The sequence below is a fragment of the Plectrocnemia conspersa genome, unplaced genomic scaffold (assembly GCF_051122295.1).
Source record: "Plectrocnemia conspersa isolate PC_06_02 unplaced genomic scaffold, ASM5112229v1 ptg000002l, whole genome shotgun sequence".
Lineage (NCBI taxonomy): Eukaryota > Metazoa > Arthropoda > Insecta > Trichoptera > Polycentropodidae > Plectrocnemia > Plectrocnemia conspersa.
This window is the reverse complement of record NW_028277166.1, coordinates 1832516-1851401: the sequence shown is the minus strand read 5'-3', so window position 1 is coordinate 1851401 and position 18886 is coordinate 1832516. Positions and strand designations below refer to the sequence as shown.

General features: G+C 28.1%; 1 long non-coding RNA gene across 1 annotated transcript; it reads left to right on the top strand.

Moving 5' to 3' along the window:
* Positions 1–5439: 5439 nt before the first annotated feature.
* On the top strand, positions 5440–6756 carry LOC148237289 (uncharacterized). Its single transcript, XR_015812730.1, has 3 exons — positions 5440–6010; positions 6077–6120; positions 6184–6756. It is a non-coding gene; the product is annotated as an uncharacterized LOC148237289 (long non-coding RNA).
* The last annotated feature ends 12130 nt before the right edge of the window (positions 6757–18886 follow it).

Here is an 18886-nt window from a genome sequence, read left to right as displayed (position 1 = left end):
CAGTTATACATACTGCTTTTTGCATTTGAAACTTTATATATGATTGCCAACTGACAGGTTTTACATGAAAATTTTTAACGACACTTTAAATAATTCAATTTATATAATATTTCGCTACTTGTTAATAGGAATGTCAAAGCTTTTTATCGCAGCTTTTTTCTTAGAATAGTACATTTTAAAATGCCTACATATACATTTAAAATAATTTTGAATTTTCTGCTTTTGTGAAAACAATATTATTGATACGAAATGTTATTTATATATTGAAATTTCTGTTATAGATATTTTTCTCGTTGTCACATATGATTGATATGAAATATGTACATATTTAGTCTCAAAGAGAGTTCTGTCATGTACATATATTTTTATTCTATATTAACTTAGCTATACCATTTATATATGTATGCATGTATAATATTCATTCATTAAAATTATTTTCGATACCGAGCGTGACTGAAAACATAAAAAAACATTTTTTTTGAAAGTGAAAATGAATGTAGAATTATTTTGCCGTCGGACATTTTTTTAATATCCATTCATATATGCACGGGTAAAATCTGCACATACGTGTGGGGTATGTGTTAAAAAATATGGCAAAAGTGAAAGATAACTTGTTTTCAGCTTTGTATTTTTTTTAAGCATTTATTACTATTTTTTTATAATAATTTTAAATTTTTAGCGTGCTTTATATTATGTGAAATATCGATAAAGAAGATTTGAATAAAACATAGAAAGATGTTTCCTCTTAATTATTTTATCAGATTCAATAAACAAACCACCCTTACATTTAAAAATTGCACCACGCAATAAATTAACAAAATAGGCAAAAAGCTTTTAACAAAATGTACAGGCGTAAGAATTAAAATATTATGATTTTAAATCATAAGCTTCAGTGCCGAAGCCAGTTTCAGAATATAATATTCAAAAATAGAGCTTAATCATTAATCGTTCAGACAAAAGAGATATACTTCTTTGTTAAAATGGGATAACACCGCGAGAAAACTTTTCTGCATATTAACTCAAAGTATTGCGATGAATTATAAAAATAAAAATGCCTTGATATTAGCAAATAGACAAAAATATATTTTTCTGGCATTGTCAATGTTTATAAATAAAAATATTGTGTTTAATTTATTTTTTTAATTATTAAAGCTTTTGTAATATAAAATATAAAACGTTTAAATGCATAATAAAAAAAAACATGTTTTTCGTCATAATGCATGTTATAGCATTTTTTTAATCAAAAACAACGCCTTGCTATCAAAATCTACTCTGAATACAAATTTATATACATTTTATTACAACATCATTCGGTTTCGACCCCATAAAATACACCAGTCTCCAAAACACATACACACACACACGCTCCGAAGTAACCGCAGCGTACATAACACGAATTGAATGGTCCACCATTTCCACCAATTTCAATCCAAACACACACATACCATACCGTACCGTTTCATGAAAACGTCATCAGACCTCTGCGCAATATGTCGTCGAACTGCGTATTTCTTGCCTACCCATTGCCAACCCCTAATCGCCACCCTCCGAGGGATTTTTAAAAAGAGATTTACCCTCAGATTCTTCCCGCGTGTTGCCATCTACGAAATCATTACACGCCGACAGGGAATCGCCATTAAAACTTCGTCGATCTGAATATCTAGTTGTAGGTGATATAATCGCAAAAATGTCGTAAGTGCCAATCTAGCGACTCATCTTTGGTTGCACCGCTAGACCCATCGTTGGCTGTGCACGCTTTATTTATTTACGGCTAAAACCTTTCGCAAGGAGGGTCCTGGTAAGCCCCACGGTTGCTTGCTTTAGCAACTGAGGAAGCAATGTGGGATTTGCTCGTAAGGGGTGCGAATTGTCGAGAATCATGTGACTATTTTTTTCTATGCAGATTTCTCAGAAAATCAGGGGTGTTTATTTTTATTAATACAAAGTTTTTTATTGTTGAATATATTGCGCAAACGTTGAAAAATGTTTCCGTGGGCTTTCTCTGTTTGTTTCAAGTGTTTCTAAAGTGATTTTTTCTGAATTACGGACGTTGAGTTGGCACAGTAGATGCGAAGAGGAAAGCAGCGTTTTCTGCAATCTTTGTTGGTCTGAAGTTATGTCGGTTTCCTTTGGATTGCAGTCCAAGTTAAAGGAATTTTGAGGTTCAGGTGCCTTGAATGCTTAAGTGGACGTTTTAGTATGGATGTCAGTAGAAGTGTCTCTGAGATGGTCTTATAAGAGCTTTCAGAAGAGAAGTGCTAGGAGTTGAAATTGCCCGCGTTCCCGTATTTGTATTCATGACCCTATATATTTAAGATTTTTTGTTTGCCTCTTTTCAACGGGACGACCAATTAAAAAAGAGTAGTTTTTGGCAAAAAATTTTCGTTGGCCAATAAACAGATTACAAACGATTGTTTTAAGAGCAAACCCGTTTGCCATTATTTATTTATTTATTTAAAATAAATAAAAGTAAAACACAAATATATAAATAAATTAGGAATTTAAAAAATGTTTAAAAAACTCATTAAAAAAAAGCTAATCTTATAAAATACGCATATGAAGAAAGCAATGAAGTAAATTATTGGATATTCAACTAAATATAAGTTACAAAAATTTTTAAGATATTCTGGCGGCCATTCAACTTGAAAGGGTCTTTGTCTCAAAACTTGCGTTAACTTACTGTAACCAACATTATAATTAATCAACAAGGAAACAAGACAATAGAGTAAAGGATGAGATCACACATAAAGCCCTCGTTACGACCAGAATAAATCCCATAAATAACACGTTTTGTTCTAACTGTAAATATTCTTCGTCATTGAGAGAATATGCGAAACGGTATCGGATATAATAAATCGACCTAGGACAATGAGCATCAAGCGAACGTTGCATTCTAAATGCGTATACCTATTTCGCCGTTCTAAGAAGAGACTGCATCGATTGGCTGGATGATCGCCGCATAATTACGATTGCTCAGCAAGCTCTGCAGCCCTGGGTATACTTAAGCCTGGACTCCGATGAGCAGAAGGTAGTCACTAGCAACCACTCAAAGATTGAGGCTGCAGAATACTGTTGCTGCCACACTAATCTGAGGATCGTCTACTGACATGATCCTTCCACCAGCTTCTCCACCACCGCTCAGAGAAAACATCGCAACATATGTAAATTTAATGTAATACAAATTTAACTAGATTTTACCCTGACTCTCACTGGCTTAGGGTTCTTAAACTTAAATATATATTTTTGTGCTTTATTATGAAATTTAAACGACAATAATAACCTACACTTATTTTTAGTACGATGTTTAATATAAGTAGTATAGGGTTTACAAAATAATTTTATAGTGACGTTAGAATATAAGAGCAAAGTATAATTTAAAAGTTCATAGTGAACTTTCAACGGCAATTACGATAGAAAACAATCTAAAAAAATCGTTTCTTATGGTTATCTTATGGTTTTATTTTATAAAAAAATTATAAAATAAAACCACAAGTTATACCTAAAAAACTTATCAAGAAACCTAGTGCTTAGCATTAAATTCGTGCAATAAAAAACATATTAGACAATAAAAAAGTATTGATATACGTTTTTAGTAGTTAGCATTTCTGTATATTTTTTAAAATATAATTAAGAAACAAAAAATGAATATAACCAAAACATTAGAACTCGATTATAAACCAGTTAAATACATAAATCGCCATAAAAAAAGTAATTAAATGTAATTCAGAAAATAGTTATATCACGAAAAACGCATGAGATACAATTTTTGTGTATAGAGTATTAATGTATATTTTACCCCTTTTTTGTTGTCCCAAAAGCAAATCACAAGTGTTTTATATTGACATAATACATAAATTAGAGTCAGTTAGCAATAAAAACGAAGTACATTAAAGCATTTTATTTTGTATTAACCTTTTATTAAAAATACTACATTTCTTTAATGTGTAACTTAAAGTATTGTCATTATCATTATCCGTTTAATAACAGTTTTCTTTATGAAATTCAGGTTTGTTTTAAGAGCTTATTATATTATTTATACATTATTTTAGTTTCTTGTAAGTTTGTTTTGGATCATTTTATTAATTTTTTCATGGTATCAATAATTTACATGATATTAAAAAGTGCAAGCTTTGTATATATTCTAGTTAGTACCCATCCAGGTAAGTTCACAAATGTGACTCTCTATCCAACTATCTTTAGACACAACTTCTAAAACTAATTAAAACAAAAACATTAATAAACTTTGTCAATTATAAACATACCACACATACCTTTGTATCGGATCTGGATAAGGAACAGTTACAAGCACGTCTATTACTATTATATATAGATTAAAATATCTCAATAATTATGAATAAAAAAAATTATATATCTATTTCAATAATATAAATAATTTTGAAAACATACTAATTGTATAAACTATACATACTAGCTGTCGGTACCTCACTATCGTGAGGTACCGAAAGCTAGCGAGTGTGCGTATACCGGACCCTCAACTTTTTGAGTTTTAAATATAATTTTTGCTTCGTTCTGATTTTTTTAAATATTTAAAAAAAATTAATGGTTCAAATTAGACATTATTATTTAGGATTTTCAATAATAGACAAAATGGTTTAATCTATAAAAAACTACTAACATTTTCAATTCATTTGAAAATAGGTTTACAACTTGACTAAATATTTCCAGAAGAAAACATTTTATATTATTTATTAGATTTGAAACGTTAAATTTTATCGTTATATTTGAAACTTAGATATTTAATGATAAATCTAAATATTGCATATCATTTATAAATAGGTTTAGAACTTGGCTAGATAATAATAAATTCAAAATTGTACAGTAAAATCTCAATACAGCGAAGCTTACGGAACCAATGAATAAATTGCATATTACACAATTTTATCATAAATGTAAATCTTAGCAATAAGAACTTTTTTTAGTTACACCATAAGTTGATTTATAATTTAAAAAAGTTGTTTATATGTTTTATGTGTAAATATAAAAGCCAATTAGAAAGAAATAATAAACTGAAAATATCAAGCACTTAATCTGTTACTTTAGACCAAAAGTGTGCTTTAAAAATAATAATAATTTTGAGACCTTTGTCAATTTTTATAAAAAATAATTATATTTATATATTTTTAAAAGTAAATGATTTATCTGCGCAGCATTATTAATTTTAATAATCAATAAGTGCAAAAAATTTTCACATTATTTAAAATTAATAATAAACTAAACATATTTAAAATCTATAATAAATTATAAATATTTAAAATCCATAATAAAATAAAAAATATTTTTAAGGTTGAAAAAAATATTTTGAATAAATCTTGAAAATTTATTTTAAAACTTTATAATTTAAAAAATATTCAAATAAGTTAAAAAAATTAAATTAGTTATAAAATATTTTACAATTTTGTGTAGTTTCCTTTCAAAGGAGTCAGTAAGAGAGATTCTTGCAACACTATGTGTTTAGTAGTTGGTTGGTAATGAATAGTACTTATTTTGAAATTTTCCCCCTTTTTTTTTAAAATGTTTTTTCAAGCGAAATTTTAAAAATTCTCCAAAAACTATTAATTTAAATTGCCAACGTTCGCCAAAATTCAAGTACATCTTTTTTTTTGTTAAGAGAAGCTAATAAAAATCCACATTATTTATATTATATTTTAAATACCGTATAAACTAAAAATATTTAAAAAAATATTTTTTTTAGAATTTGATGATTTTTAAACATATATTGATAAGTGTTTTACAATTTAAATCGTTAAAATCAATTTCGTAGTTCGTTCTTAAGCGCGCGGTGATATCCCGATCATGTATCGGGATATCCCCTCAGTTGCTTACATTTGACAGTTCTGTCATCAGTCAAGCGCGCGCCGGGATACAGCTTAGTGCGATTCAATAAACAGTAAAATATGTTAATTAAACAAAGCATTTTTCATACAAAGTGTCAATTGAAAATGATTTAAAGTGTATAACATAATTAAAACTATAAATTATGAGTGTGCCAGTAAGTGTTTGGTTATATGAATAATATGTCACGGTTATTCTAACAAAATTACCATTGACTTTCCAGGATCTAATATTAAAAGACAAACAGCGGTGATTGGACAATTAAAGGTATACATACCAAAGTTAATTAAACAAAGTAACATTTTACCCACTATATAGTATCGTTTACAGTTAATTTTTAGAAGCAATGATAGATCTAATAACATTTACGTATGGCAAACAATTAATATATGACATATTGCGACTATTTTGAAGAAGATGAAGATATGTCAATCTATGTGTTTAATCCTCTACAGTATCTTCCGTCAATTTTGTTTTTCGCTTGTTGTTTAAATTTAATTTATGGATTATATTAGTAGTAATAATGTGTTCAATGCTTAACTCTTGATAAAGGTGTTTTTAATTATTTTTCAGAAGCAATGAGGGAGCAATTTGATGACTTATATGGCCACAACGTAGAATTGGTATATATAAACAAAGAGTGAATCTTCTCATGTTGAAGTCACTGCCAGCAAGTATTATCTTTTTATAAAGAACATACTACATAAGTTTAATGTAACTGAATATCTTGAATTTGGCTATTCCAAAAGAGGAAGAAGGCATAGAACAAAAATTGAACATATTTTGCCACATCGGAATTAAAAATAATCCACTCTTACATATTTTGGCTATTGATTATTCCAGGTATGCAATCACATATTTATAATCATTGTAAAATGTTGTTTATTAGATAACATCCAAGACACTACACATTTATAAGCTGTCCGTTGGCTGATATATATATATATATAGCGTTCCGACAGCGCCGATTTGATCGACATTAACTTTCAATCCTCATACATACTAAGGATTTATTTGCAATTCATAAAATCTAACGAATATGTGCATTAAATCAGAAACAACGATAATTTTTATGTATTGTAAAAGGAAAAACTCACTTTTCGATCTCGGAGCCCGGTGACGGGAATTCAAAATTTGAGGATTTCATTACGAAGATAGTTTTATCATTCTTTATCTAATTTAATCAATGTATTCTTCTTGTCCTATACACATTATGTATATATTTCATTTTCATAGTTATAATACACCTAGGTAATTTGTAATCCGATTATTTATAAAAGGAAAAACTCACTTTTCGGCCTCGGAGCCCGTCGCCGGGAATTCAAAATTTAAAGATTTCATTACGAAGATTGTTTATCTAGTTTAATCAATGTATTCTTCTAATCCTCAACACATTATGTATATATTTAAGTTAACATAATTATAACACACCTAGTTAATTTGCAATCCGATTATTTATATTCAGTCAAATGACGAATTAATGAAAATTATTGTCGTGTAGCAAAATTTTATTATTAAATAAAAGTGTTGTCACGGTACTGTCTATTTGAATTTGAATGCTTATTTTTCATTGGTCGAAGCTATTTGAATATTTGAATGCTTATTTTTGATTGGTCGAAACAACAGAACGCATTGCCGGCGGCTCGAAAATCAATCGGAGCAAATTCAATTTTTATTATTATTTATTATTATAATTCCTTTGTTTACGTGTATTGTTACACACCGTTCATACAAAGCGATACGATTTATAGAGTATAGAATTGAACGGAGAAGGTTTCGTTTAAAGTTATGCGCGTCCGGAAGCGACGGCTTAGAACAATTATATATAAGATTTATGTTTAAAATTTGTTAGTGAAATAAATATATATAAACTAATAAGTTGGTTATAATTTAGGGAGATAATTAAAATAAATATAAGAAAGAACCATAACTTAAGTGATAGTTTGAGTACATTTCACTGAAGATCTGAAAATTGTCATGTTGTCATGTTGTAAAGCAATATGTGCTTGTATTGAAATTTAAGGTTGTTTTTACGTCGTCACTGATACACGATATAAGTGGGTTAGTATGGTTTCGGAAAAAAATTAAAATGTATGAAAATGAGATGAATATGCATTTTTTAAAGGTGTACTATATTTTATTTTGATAGTTTAATTTTAAGTGACTTGCAATTTAGAAAAAAATAGTATCCACACAGGGGAGGAATATGTTAAAATGTGCCTAATTAATTGTTTAAAGAGTAAAATTTCAATTATTATAGTTAACGCTTCGTTTCTATTATATTTAATATTGCTCTAAGGGTCGCAATGGCGGTAAGCTCTTTAGAGCAAGGTTCCAAAATATGTTTAATAAATTAAAGCTTAGAGTCCAGGTGTTTAACGCTTATTTTCCATTTTACATTACTGTTCTGTTTATTTTTAAATGTAGTGGCAGTGTTTTTCTACGTTTTGTAAAAAATTGCTTCTGTTTCAAAACGGTTCATTTATTTTTTAACCTCTCAAAATATTTTTATATGATTTTGAAAGCTAATTGTAATTTAATCGCGATTGGTTTAAGATCGTTAGCACATGTTATAATATCTGTATCGCTTTTTTTATTTTAGGGATATTGTTTGTATACAAAATAAAGAGAAAACTTCCGTGATGAATTTCAGATGGAATTTTACGCAGTATCGAGTGTTTATTATTAAGTGAAACAACATAGCTTCTATTTATAAAGTATGAGCGTTCTATGGGTAGCAGTTAGTCGGGTATTTTGTATTTGTAACTGTCATGGCATATTGGGTCTAAAGCTTTTTCTATATCTAACATAAAAATACCCGTACTATTATTCATATAAAGATTAGCGCAAATATGTTCCTTAATAATTTTATTTTCAAAATAAATGCATAAAAATATTTTATTTATATATTTTACTAAATCACGAAAATCAACTGATGGGAATTGTAGAATCCCTATCGGTTTTTTTTATTAAATAAATAAATTTTAATTAATATTATATATGTAGGTACATATTTATACTCAAGTGTATATTTTTTTTTTTTTAATGAGAGGTTATATTGTTTTTATATTGTATTGTTTAACTCAAGTATTAACAATAATAAACGACCGGGGACATTCTGGCCAGGCACTTTCCGTACACGAGGACCTAATCCCATTTTAGGTAAAAGTCGTTGGAGCAAAACGGGCATTTTCTTAGATTAACCTTTTTCAAAACAACGGCCAAAGGTTGACGTAGGAAAAATTGAGGCGAGAATGGTACCGCAAATTTTTTGGGTCGTAATAAATTTTCATCTCTTTTTCTACCTTTTCTAAGCGTGCACTATAAAATGCCAAATATTCGTAAATATGGAAACTAAAGCGACGTTTTATTAAATTCAGTAAAACTATACTATCGTGCGAATATTTAAGAATAAATTATTATAAATCATGTGAAATTTTTTACTATCTACAAACACTCTACCTATTTTTTATATCAAAAAACATCTATATTAAATAAAAAAAAACCGATGCAGATTGCGGCTCGAACCACAACCTACTTGTCGCAAACATCAAGTAAAAACTAAAAAAATGTATTAAACTAAAAAAGGTGTTTTAGTTTAAATACATTCAGAAAATAACGTAAGCAGATTTATCCTAAGAATCCAGCACTTTGAACAAGATTTTAGTTAATGATTCACTTCAAATAATACGCTAAATGTATTTATTTTACATAGTAGCATAATAAAATATTAAATTAGACTTTTTAAGTCAACGCTAGAATGTGTCGATTTGTATCAACTTGTATCAAACAAATACAAAGGACTCAGAGGGGGACTTTGTGATTAAAATCACTCTACCCCTACCACCTCATAGCTACTACCTCTTGGCACACTTTGAATAAGCTCCGGTTTCAAAAACTTGACGTTTTCGTTAAAATATGAAAAGCTTCGAGCCTTAACTCTGACACTGGTTCGAAATAATAATAACAACAGGGTGGCGCTTTATATCTTTTCAATATGTATTATTTGTATGTGTGGGTGAGAAACAGAAATATTGAATCTATTAAATAATGACAGAAAAGATATTTTCAAAACATTCCATTCTATTGTATTTATATATATATATTGACAATTTATTTATTGACAAAAACAGCATTACAACTTTCTGTACGTTTTTTTCTATACTTTTAAATCAGTAAAATTTAGGGTCTCCATCTAATCAAGCATTTACTGCTATGAAATCCCATACAAAACCCTGTACCACTTATTTATTTATTAAAAATATGATGACGTATACTTTAAAGGCCCCATGACATTTTTCACAGGTTTATGAATGTGTCGTCTCGCGACAGCTGAGTCAGTGTATCTAGATTTTTTTGACATTCATAAATTCAGCACAAAACGTGTGATTTAAAAATATATTTTATACCCTTTTATCTCATGGGATCATCTAAAATAAGGTTTTATCGGAAATAGAGCCAATATAAAAAAATGTCCGGAAAACAACCAATGTTTTTTTTTTTTTTTTCTGAGTGTTATTTTATTTCTAATATAAACTTAATATGTTTTTTTACTTAATTTTTATATTTAAAACATCAAATCAAGTATTTTATTGTAATAAAAAAAATATATTTAATACTTTCTCTAATAAAAAATATTTTTTATGACAGTGATTGTTCTTTAAACATGGTTTTTAATTGGTCAACTAATTTCTGCATCTCTGATTCACCAGAGACGACTCTAATCAAGAGTATAACAAATACGACATATTATCACATCAGCAGACAATCAAGTGATTCGAAATGAGAGGGTCAATCACACGCATCGAGAGGATACGATCACCACAATCGATTTGAGATGGCAGACAACCAGACCTAGACTGGGAACAAATATTAACACCATAACCAATGCATACATGATGCTGGCCCACTGCTGATAAATATAAATGTAAAAGAATATATCGAACAGCAGGTGTTGAAAAAATGGCGACTGGTAAATAGTTTCGGTTACATTTTTTACCACCCTTTTTGTGTAATGGGGTAACCTTCATACATATCCACAAATTAAAAAAATTATAAAATTTCAAGTGAAAAATTAAGAATATATTGAATGGGAGCAATGAGAATCTAGAATTTTTTTTATTGGCATAGAGAAGCATCGTAAAAAGATGCGGAAGAAAACTATGTTGTTGGTCCAGTAAAGCTTGTTAATATTTCAATATTTTTTAATTGATTACTTGTCGTATATCTACGAATTACATTAGTGCCTAGTTAAAATATTAATTGGGTTTCCTTAACCGCGTTTAATTTTGTTTATTTGTCAATGTTTCTAATACACGTATTAAGAGAAGTAAGTTACTTCACCCCGCAGTTCTAAAACTTCATCGTACTTTTAAAAATAAATTCACTAAAAGTTTTCAAACTTATACACCGCGTGGCTTTGTTTCTTAAAGCAAATCGCACGGGGAATCGCAATACGTACATACGTACACACACGTTCGTAGACTTTTATATTTATTTTTACACAGTTCAAACCACCCCGTGTGATTTCACCTGCATGCTGTATCTTTCTCGAACTTGTTCGCGACGATGTCGATTCTCACCCGTGCTCCTCTTTTTGTTTCCCCGAGAAAACTCGAAAGATTCAACACCTCGCGGGACCAGTTCTCCGGATTGAAACTTTACCGGAAAACACAGGAAACGCTTGCAGCGAACATCCTTCTTTGCCCCCCGAGCAAATTGTCCGAACTGGCAATAAATCATATCGCATTATCCGCACGTTGTTTCAGCCATTTGTACCACCGACCGCCTTGAAAGGCTTCACCTGGGAAGGGGTTGAACCCCACGTGGAGTCCGACCCCTACCCAAACCCTCACTATACACTTCGTGTCAATATTGCAAACTGTGTCCGTTTTGGATTCCGTCTCTGTATGTTTATATGTAAGTAAATATAGTTGTGTGTCAATATTGGGCGTTAATTTGCATTATGACATGACAGGATTGTTTTGGAAATGTATTATATATGCGACGTTTAATTGGCACTGTTTTACGCATAAACCATTACATATTTGTATAGTGGTTGATAAATAGGTAATCTAGTAAATTTTTGATCGACAGTGAACAATGATTATTTTAGAGACATTAACAGAGACGTCAATTGTAAAGGAATTTAAGGTAGAAAGATTGTCGAAGAAGTAGTAATTTATTATTTAAGTCATCGACTAAAATATTTTATTTGATTGAATGCACTCAATATCATTTTTTTGTAATATTATTTTTCTGGTGTTATGTCCGAAAACAGACGCTGGCCACCATCTTGAGAGCAATGTAAAAATATTTTTAATTATATATATTTTTACTGCTTTGAAATAATAAAATTATGACGATGAATATATATTTAAAATAAATATATAAAATAGCTCTTTCGCTCGTATTTTAAATAATATAACGTTCGAATTTATTAGTGTATGCAATAGCGCCAAACACACATGTGAATATAGATTCACACACGCACACGTACCCATACGCATTAGCAAAATGCGTATATTTGGCACATCCAAATAGTAATTTATGTGTTTTTTTATTATTTAAATAATCTTAGCTAAATTTTTTTTCGTAAGAATAATAATAAATTGTACTAAAAAACGATTAAATCATGTCAAGAGTTTTGTGTGCAAAATTAATATTAATACCCAATATCTAACATAATTTGCTTATTCAAAAATTATAAATTATAAATCCTAATTTTATAATCAAATTTAATAAGTCAAAGTAAAACGCGTTTCCCATTACAAAACCGAGCATTTTAAAATATATTTTGCAAACATCGTTCACACGTAGAAAGAATCCTTACTTGCTCTCAAAAGTAATACCGAGATATAAAGCGAAAGTTTTTCTAAACCAGTGGTCAACAACTTTTTTGAGAAAAGGGCCCAATAATTTACGATCCATAAAATAACACTTAATCTAACCAACCGAGGTCTAACAATTTTCTCACTAATAATCCATAACAAACCTTGTCAAATGGCATTTCAAAATCTGTATATACAACGTCTACTTATGCTTTCACTTCAGGAGACTTTTTCACTATTTTGGTGAAAGACAAAAAAAAAGTATGTAAGAAACTACAATTATTGCAAATATTATTGCATCATTTTATTGACATCAAATTGAATAATATTTCTAATTTTGCTTTTTCATAATATAAAATTAAAAGAAGTAAAGAATATGATTGAAAACTTGCTTTAAAAGAAAAGCGAGACTGATTTCACAATCATTCGAAATAAAATCTAAGAACCAAATCAGGTTCAGAATCCAGTCATCAATTTTTTAAATCATAAAGCTAAGATCAGAGTATATTACTTTTATTGATAGTTTATAAATAAATGCCGACCAAGTATAAAAAATAAGGCGTTACAAATACTTTAAAAACAGTAATAATCAGAAAATTTTGTGAACTGTTGCTTACAAAATTAAATTTTACTGATATAAGAAAAAAAATATATATAACAAATCATTTACCATAAACTTTGCTTCTCTTTATTAGCATTTTATCTTTCTTACAAATTTATTGTATAGATAAAATTTCGAGCATCATAAAAAACGTTGCCGTTGAAAACGTTTTTAAAGCAACAGATTGAATTTTAATCTAATTAGGTAACCATTATACGTTTGTATTGTATATACTCCATTTCAGTGTTTACTTTGATCATCAACTGCCTATGAATGAATTACTGCAGCTTAAACACAAACCAAAAGATTTTTTTCTATAAAAAATATTATTTATTACATCTCCGTAAAAAAATATTTTTCTTAAGAAGAGTCAAGGTCGCTTCGAGGTTATATCAAAATACCTAATAATAAATATAATTAGGTTATATAAAATTTATGAAAATAATGAGCTTAAATAAAAATGGCATGTTATTAATATATTTTAATTAAATACCATCACAAAAAAGCGAGAGAATAATTTACAAATTGTTACAAGGGCAAAGAAAAATATATTACATTTACGTTTGTAGCTATTTACTTTTGTAAAAAAATTGTCTGTAAACTGTTGTTGTTTTGCGATTATTTAATTATAATTATAAAGTGATAAATAAATGATAAGAGACAACGAATAAAATTAGGGACATCGCTAAAAAGAGATGTATTCCAAAATACATAATTTACAACAGAGCGAAAGAAATCTTTAATATAATATATTAAATACTTCAATATTCAATACAATTATAATTTATATGTATTAGGGACTCAAATATGTTTGGAAACATTTTGAAACATCAAAATCAATACAATGACATAAATAATGTGCAATTTTATTGCAAATATTATTTTTAAGTGAATTTTTAGTATGTATTTAATTGACATCAAATTTAGTTTTATTATGTACTATAATATTAAAGATGGAAAAAATAATTATTAATATTAAAATTATATCGTCGCCGTCACTGTGTGAACGATCATGTATCTAACATTTATAATACGAACTTTAATAATAATATTACGAATTAATCAAAATATATATCAACAAAATTTTCAGTAATAAGAGAGATTAAAAATTAAATATCATTTATAAGAAATAAAAAATACACATTAAAAGTAATAAAATCATACCGTCACAGTTACAGTTGCAGTGTGAACGATCGGTTATCTAGCGATTATAATAATAATACAAATTAATCGAAATATACCTCAACAGAATTTTTAGCAATATGAGAGCTTAAAAAACAAAGTTAGTTATAATAAAACCATACCATCACAGTTGCAATTTAAACGATCGGTTCTTATTATGAATTTTTATAATAATAAAATTAATTCAAAAAGTACATTTAAACCGAATTTTGACCAATAGAAGAGCGTAAAAACAATTATCACTTCTCAAAAGTCAAAAATCCACGTCAAAAGTAATAAAATCGTGTCGTAACCGTCGCAGTGGGAACGCTCGTTACCGAGCGTTCCCACTGCGACGGCTAAGACACGATTTTATTACTTTTGACGTGAATTTTTGACTTTTGAGAAGGGATAATTGTTTTTACGCTCTCCTATTGACCAAAATTTGGTTTTAATATATTTTGACCAATCCTCTAATATAAAGAATCATCATTTAGTATATATTTGTAGTATAAAATTAAATGAGTTCAAAACAGGTAGTAAAGTAGCAGAAACTGCTAGTGAAGAAAACAATGCGTATTGCATGGATACTGTAAATAAATAACAGTGCAATGATAGTCTGATAATGCATATTATTTGGTAATTTAAGATAATATTTTATACTATATTTATATAATATAAAATAAAAACAATATATATATAATTATAAAAAAATCGTCTTATTCCATTGCTTTGTAATGCAATGAGTTAAACTTTTTTTTGGGGCACATGAATTTTTTTTATGAAATATATGAACCATTATTATTTATTTCATCTAAAAAATATTATTTTATGCTACACTCTTTAAACAGAAATAAATTTTGAGTCAAAACCGTTTGTTTAGGTAATCATTTTATGTTTACAAATTAAATCTAAGTCAAGATTTTATTTTATGAATCTAATCATAAGAAATTGAAATATTCGCGGTTGATAGCACATTAATTAACAAAATTTTCCCACATAAAATTCTGTATATTATTGTAAAATTATTACGTAAAAACTGTACATAAACAGTAATCAAAAAACTAAAATAGCATCGATTAAACTACGAACATTTTTACTGGGTGCTTTTTTTTATTTTGGTATTTCCTCACTATTTGTAAAACCGTAATAATTCACCCGATTATGAAACCTGGGAAAAAAGCTACAATTCAGATAATTTATCGCCCTATTAGTTTATTGCCGTAAAAAGTAAAATATTTGGAAAAAAATATTATTGAGATTAAAATAATATCTGAGGAAGAAAATTATGAACGAATAAATATGTTTTTCGCAATCCTAATATTTTGTGTAAATTGAAAATGGGTACAATGGTTACAAATCAGTACCTTATAATTTAATCAAATGTAAGTTTAAATGCTTCTATGATATTAAAAAAAAAATTATAATATAATATAATTCGCACTCACCAAATTTATCGGCATCCATTTTCTGCGCATAACTCTCACAAACACATTTATTTATATAACTACACTATATTCTTATTTATATTTTTATTATTTACACTTTTTCACTTATTTCAATATTTTTATTTTGGTAATACGTATTAAAACACTTGTTATTATGAAATTGAATTTACCACTTTTGCATATCATTCATTATGAAGCACAAACACGACACTTTTCACTCACATATTTCTATAATTTTTTTTAAAATTACCATTAATGACTTTTAGCTTTTCCGAAAACCTTTCTGATGGATCAAAAGCACGGGCACGGAACGGTGAAATATCTTTAGAATTGATAGATTTCACTAAACCCTGCATCCATCTTTTAAAAAAGAAAATCTTTGAATCTAATTTTTCTATCAGAATTTAGATTTTTATAGACCGAAAACGAATTAAACAACGCGCATCGAAATAAAAAACAACTACTTCTTTTGTTTATTCCATTGTTTTTCAAAATATTGTCTAACAACGAAATGTTTGGTATTGATCGGAGCAATTATCACCTTTCATTTGTTTGTTATAGTAAATTATAAATTGTAAGGCCAGTCTTTCTGTTTTTTTGTTTGTTTGATTTTTATATAAAGTAAATATCATTTTGACATATATTTCTTGATTATGGAAGCATGAATAAAAATATCGTAGATATTCTTGCAAATTAATGTGTTGAACTAGAATCACTCAAAAAAATTAAGAGCTTGCACAAAGTTAGGCAAATATAAATTCATACACCATCTCACCAACAGATCATTTCCTAAATAATTTTGCCAACTTTTTGTAACAATTGAACTGCTGTGTAAAGTAAACTTGATGATTTTATTAATTAATAAAAATGTTAAGATTCCAACACTTCTTATTTTAAATAATACAGGTAAATATTAGCTTTAAAATTGATTTAATTTAAAAGTCATTATTGTAATTAATTTATTTACAAGCAATCAAACACAAATTTGTGACAAGCTTATCTATGTTATAATGAATCTTAAAATATTATTGTTATTAATATTAATGTGCAGGAAAATTATAATTATTGTATTATTAATACACTAATTAAGGTAGAAATTGCGAATGATTTTCATCCTCTGTTCTTAGAATATGGTGAAAAGCTTTTCTAGGAAAGCAATAAGGGTTGAAAATATTATATTTTCAAGAGATTTGTAGAGGGAAATAAACCATTTTACTATACAATGCGGTTTAATACCTACAAATCTTCAATTAATTATCAAAGGAGTTTTTAACAAAAGTTACACTTTTTATTTTCTGTGTTTTTTTCCTATTAGCAATAAAGAAATAGTAATTTATCGCCATTGTCATAATTCATTATGATAAACGATAAAATAGACAAATACGACATACTTCAAAGTGGTTTATCTATAAAATTATCATATTTATTTTTATAGGAATATAAGTCAATTTTGATGAAATATTTATTTAATTTATATCAAATGTTATTACAAATTTATACTGTGGTTTATATAGAAAATTCACATATTTTTAACATTGGTTTTTAATTAAATTTTAATTTGCATTAATAGTTTTTCTTTGTAATTTTACATACAATTTTAGCTTTGTGTTGTAGAATGTCTTTTATTTATAATATAAATATTTATCTTTTTACATATGCAATTATTTATTATATATAAAACTCTTAAAAACACAGTATCCAGTAGTTTTAAATAAATATTTTTGGTGTTTGTTATTAAAAAAAAAATTACAAAAATAATATTGATGCTTTTCTTAAACTCATATTTTCTTACTTTACCCAATAAATATATAATTTAAATGCTGTTTATTTAGTTTGCAACGTCAAAAAACTAAACATTATGCACCTAAAAGTAGCCCGTTATTCAGAATATTCGTTCAGAGTTATTCCAATCAGCGTCTGAATTTTACTCAATTACTCACGAACGTCCAATCGAATAATCCATCTCTGTGTCGATCGAACGTTTCCGTCTGTGCGCCTATTCCAATGGCTCTCAAAGTTCAAAATACAATTGAAGCATTAAAAGTAGCAAGTATAAATTTAAACTACGAATTTTGTTTTGAAATTCCGATTTTATTTTTAATGCTTAATCAATTTTAGGAAGATGAAAAAAACTGATTTTTAAAAAAAAAATATTTGCTAACAATATTTTTTGACTTTTAGTATATTTATAAACCTGTTTATCTTGCTGGACACCAATGTTTATAGTGATAGTTAAGACGTTAAGATGTTTTTGTTCCTTGGGCTCGACGCCAGGGCTACGCCCTTTGTCTCTTTCCACTTTTTTTTGGCTGCTTGTCTCAAAATATCATGTTTCTTCACTATTTTGCATTCAAACACGCGTCAGGTCAACAATAAAATCCTTATCTTAAAATGTTTTTATTTTATTGATTTTTAATGAATCTTAACAAAATGTTTTGTGTCTAAGCAAGTTTCAGAAGCTTTGCTTAAAACATATGGAATGACTATTAGCAATACACATACAAGCGTATACTACCTGATGGAATTCATTCGAAACTATGCAACTGTTCGTCTATAATTGAATTACAGCCGAATCAATGCGATTGTAATTGATTGATGACGCAAATGGACGAAGCAGCAGCACTTCTTTGTTGCTCTCTCTTCCGTGCGCTTATTGCTCTCGTGTAATTAACCATAACGCGCCATAACGGAGTGATGGGGCGAGAGTATGGGGAGAAGAGGGAGGAGGGGTGAAAAATTAGATTTCAGCTTTGTTTATGAAAGGTTTGCGATCGATGGATTGCTGTTCGTCTGTGATGAAGGGTGACTACTAACAATAGATTGTCTGGAACGCACTGAATATACAATATTTGAGTGAAAAGGGTTATAACGCTTTTTATGGGTTATAATTTAATTATCATAAACTGTTGATGTTATGGTGTTAATAAATTTATTTAATAAAATCTCGATATAAATTATTTTAAGGTCATAAACGTTAGCTTTTTGATGCAAAA